The sequence below is a fragment of the Gasterosteus aculeatus genome, chromosome 8 (assembly GCF_964276395.1).
Source record: "Gasterosteus aculeatus chromosome 8, fGasAcu3.hap1.1, whole genome shotgun sequence".
NCBI classification, from domain to species: domain Eukaryota; kingdom Metazoa; phylum Chordata; class Actinopteri; order Perciformes; family Gasterosteidae; genus Gasterosteus; species Gasterosteus aculeatus.
In genome coordinates this window covers 20,769,383-20,774,314 of record NC_135695.1, presented here as the reverse complement: position 1 = coordinate 20,774,314, position 4,932 = coordinate 20,769,383, and positions in this window count along the sequence as shown.

Sequence of the window (4,932 nt, the reverse complement as noted above, 5' to 3'; positions counted from 1 at the left end):
GCACAGGAAAAACTCCCCAAAAAATGAAAAAAACCCTTACAAGAGGGAAAAAAAGGGAAGAAACCTTAGGGAGAACGTCAGAGGAGGGATCCCACTCCCGGGATGGACAGACTACAATGGATGCCATGTGTACAGAATGAACAATGTATAATACATGCAATTCCTATGACAGAAATGATTCAAGTAATTGTGAGTAGTAAGCCAGGCGCACAGCAGGACCACTGCAGGGGCAACCACCATCAGATAGAACCACCATCCACAGACTCCTGTGGGGAGGGAGAGCACAGAGATTTTAGGAGAGGGTAATGTCGGTTTATGAGTAATATGATTAATATCTAAAATAATGATGATGATGATGATGATGGCAGCAGCAGGCGTCAGCATGGCCACGGTAGGTGTCAGGACCAGGGTCCCGAAGGAACCACGATCTATGGAGACCTGATAGGGGCGAAAGCACAAAAAAAACTCCCGGAAAGAAGCTGAATTAGTCATGTGCATTAATAAAACTTGAATTATGGTAGAAAGAGAGCGTGAGAGAGGAGCTCGGTGTGTCCTAAGAATTCCCCCGGCATTCTAAGCCTATAGCAGCTTAACTAGGGGCTGGTCCGGACTAACCTGAGCCAGCCCTAACTATAGGCAGAATCAAAGAGGAACGTTTTAAGTTTTACTTTAAAAGAGCTGACCGAATCTGCCCCCCGGACTGAAAGTGGAACCTGGTTCCACAAAAGAGGAGCTTGATAACTGAAGGCTCTGGCCCCCAGCCTACTTTTTAAAACCATAGGAACAACGTAACCCAGCATCTATGGAGCGCAGTTGCCTTGTAGGGCAATACGGTGTTACAAGCTCTTGAAGATACAACGGTGCCTCACCAGCAAGTGCCTTGTAGGTGAGGAGAAGTACCTTAAAATCTATTCTTGATTTAACAGGAAGCCAGTGCAGAGTCAGTGCAGAGTCAGAGCCAGTGAATCAGCTGGAGAGGCTTAAGAGATTTATAAGAGCAGCCTGATAACAAAGAATTACAGTAGTCCAGTCTGGAAGTGACAAACGCATGAACTAATTTTTCTGCATCACTTTGAGACAGGAAGTTCCTGATTTTTGATATGTTACGTAGATGGAAATAGGCAGTCCTTGAAGTCTTCTTTATATGCGAGTTGAAGGTCATATCCTGGTCGAAGAGAACTCCCAGATTCCTGACGGTGCTGCTGGGTACCAGAGCAATTCCATCCATAAAAACTGTATCACGCAACAGCTGGCTTCGAAGGCGCTCTGGGCCTATCAGGATAACTTCCGTTTTTTCTGAGTTTAGCATCAGGAAGTTGACGGTCATCCAAGTTTTGATGTCTCCAAGACATTCTAATGGAGAACACTCCTAATGGAAAACCCTCCTACAGGAGAACACTCCTAATGGAGAACACTCCTATTGGAGAACACTCCTACAGGAGAACACTCCTAATAGAGAACACTCCTAATGGAAAACCCTCCTACAGGAGAACACTCCTATTGGAGAACACTCCTACAGGAGAACACTCCTAATGGAAAACACTCCTACAGGAGAACACTCATATTGGAGAACACTCCTAATGGAAAACCCTCCTACAGGAGAACTTTCCTAATGGAGAACAGTCCTTAACAATCCTTATGGAGAACAGTCCTTATGGAGAACACTCCTAATGAAGAACACTACAGGAGAACACTCCTAATGGAGAACAGTCCTGATGGAGAACACTCCTAATGGAAAACACTCCTACAGGAGAACACTCCTAATGGAGAACACTCCTAATGGAGAACACTCCTAATGGAAAACACTCCTAATGGAGAACACTCCTAATGGAGAACAGTCCTGGTGGAGAACAGTCCTGATGGAGAACAGTCCTTATGGAGAACACTACAGGAGAACACTCCCAATGGAGAACACTACAGGAGAACACTCCTAATGGAGAACACTACAGGAGAACACTCCTAATGGAGAACTGTCCTTATGGAGAACAGTTCTTGTGGAGAACAGTTCTTATGGAGAACACTTGGCGACACCCTGTCGGGCAGTGGATCAGCTGGAGCAGGTGTGTGTGATGCTGTATGGAGAATGTTGGTGAGGATGACCCCCAGCGAGCTGCTCATGGACTCAGAACCTGGGGGAGGAGGGCTGAAGAACCCCCCACCTCAAAAAAAAACAGACCCCCCTCCCCTGAAGACCAGCACCAGCTGCCTCCTCCTGCAGACCTCCTGCGGACCTTCAGCTATAAACAAGCGCACATTAAGCATATAAAACACATATGACATGAGTTCTAACTGTGATTATCTTAACACACACACACACACAGACAGACACATGCACAGCTACACACACGCACACACACACCTCAGAAGTCAGAGTTCAGGTGGTGTTCTTGGAAGTGTGTAGACAAAGTCCTTGTTACTGGGTGGGCCGGTTTACGGAGGGACAAAACACTGGCATTCAGCTCTCTGCAGGGCCGTGTGGGTCCGTGTGGGTCTGTGTGCCTCAGAGTGTGTTCACGGTGTGTGTGTGTGTGTGTGTGTGTGTGTGTGTGTGCGTGTGTGTGTGTCTCTGTGTGTGTGTGTGTACCTCAGGGTTCAGCTGAAGGATTTCTAGGAAAATGCCTCTGCAGTCCCTCTTTGCAGAAACATCGCACAAGTTTGAAAACACGAGACAGGCAAGATGTAAATATTGTTGTGAAAAAGGAACGAAGGTTAATGGAAATTTAAACACCACCATTGTTCTTTCTTCTGTTCATTTGTCTGCACACAAACACACACACACACACACACATGCAGGTGGAACCAGAGAACACGCTGCTCCAGCAATGTGATCCATGACATAAAGATGCATATTGATTACTTTAATGGGAGACCAAAGAGTTTGTTTGGATTCATTGAAAGGAGCAGCTTCCTTTGAGTGTGTTACATAAGAAGCATGACATAACCCCTCCCACGCACACGCACGCACACACACGCACGCACACACACGCACACGCACACGCAAACACACACGCACACACACACACAAACACACGCGCACACACCTGAGTTAGAAACAGTTTGTCCTCAGAGTTACAAACAAACTGGCGAAGAGAGATAAAATAAAATAAGGGGGATTTAAGATAAAAAGATTCTGTAGAAAGAGTTTGTTTTATTTGTCTTATAAAATCTTCTTTCTTCGACTAAATATATTGGATCAGATGGAAAATACACACATCTGAGGTCTGTTTCATATTTCTAAAAATGAATGATGTTTTCAGTCTTAAGAGCAGACAGAGATTCAGTGATAGAGACGTTGAGTCACACACACACACACACACACACACACACACACACACACACACACACACACACACACACACACACAGACTCTGGATCCAGATGTTGCTGATGATGTCATTGTCTCAAGACTTTCTCCTCATGAATCATCATCATTATCACACACACACACACACACACACGACTAGACAAGGAAAATGAGCAATAAACAAGTTTTTGTTTTTCATCGATTTAATGAAAACAATAGAATCATCTAATGAGAATCTAACATAAGATTATTTAACTTTGAGTGGATTATTGATTTACTTGTGGTGTTGTTTTGTTGTTGAACCTGGGGTGACTCACTCCGTTACACACAGACACACAAAAGTATTTATAGGGTTAAAGGAGCCCAGCCTAATGATGCATAGATAGTGGTAATCCTAGTAATAGTCTTGTGGTATTATTTGAATAAGTGGTATTTACGGTGTGCCTACGTATAATGGGAATATTTAAAGTAGTAGTGGTACAGTGGTGGTTTTTATAGTGGTATTCATAGTAATAGCACAGTGGTAGTAGTTATAGCGGTATATATAAACAGGAGAAAGAGATGAAGAAGCCGGACATGACTCGGCAGAAACCCTCGGTTCTTGCTCACGAACCCCATCTCATCCCAGATGTGTCACAGCTGCATCGGCTCCCCGATAACACGGCGGAGTTACTGACCGGGCAGTGATGCCGTTACCTGGAAACGAGACTCCCCTCCTCCGCCGTATGTTTTGAGAGGGAAACACCCCAAATCATGTACAGCCGCGTCTTTGTGCGGCCCAAACAGACGCCGTCATGTGACCAGAAACACACATGGCCGCGGCCATGTTTGACCCCCAATGTGAACACAGGGCAGTGTGTCTGTGTGTGTGTGTGTGTGTGTGTGCTACAGTAATTAACTGACTCACATCATCACGTGGCTCTTTGGACCTTTTGTTCTGTAACTTCACTTCGAATGCAAAACGATAGGGTGGTTTTGGACTCGGTGTTAAGAATGAAAACAAGCGGCAGCAGCGTGGCGGCGCCTTAAGGCGCGTTCACTGACTCATTGACTGACACAACCTGTGACGTGTTCACAGCTCCTAAATCACTTCAGAAGACGGTGTCTGAATGCGTCACTGAGCGCAGTTTACATTTTATTTCATGGAGCTCCAGGTGATTTTAGTCTTTATTCCTCTTTATTCCTCAATCATCAGCCGATCCCTCCCCGTTAAGACAGGCTGTCAGTGCTTTAAATCAGATGTCGAGATCAGCTCCTCTTCCCAAACGCACAATGAAACAATTACATTGTTAGCCGCTGGCTCATTTAAAATATATTTGCCGTTATACCTTCAGTGCATTCATGACGCTGCTACGCATCCACCCACCTCCCCATCTACGTCTTCACTGGTTTATCACTTATCATTCTACCAGCCTCATCAGCCTCTAACGTTGAGCTAACGTTGAGCTAACGTTGAGCTGACGTTGAGCTGACATTAAGCTAACGTTGAACTGGTGTTGAGCTAACGTTGAGCTAACGTTGAGCTGACGTTATGCTAACGTTGAGCCGCCGTTGAGCTGACGTTGAGCTAACGTTGAGCCGCCGTTGAGCTGACGTTGAGCTAACGTTGGCCTGAGGTTAAGCTAACG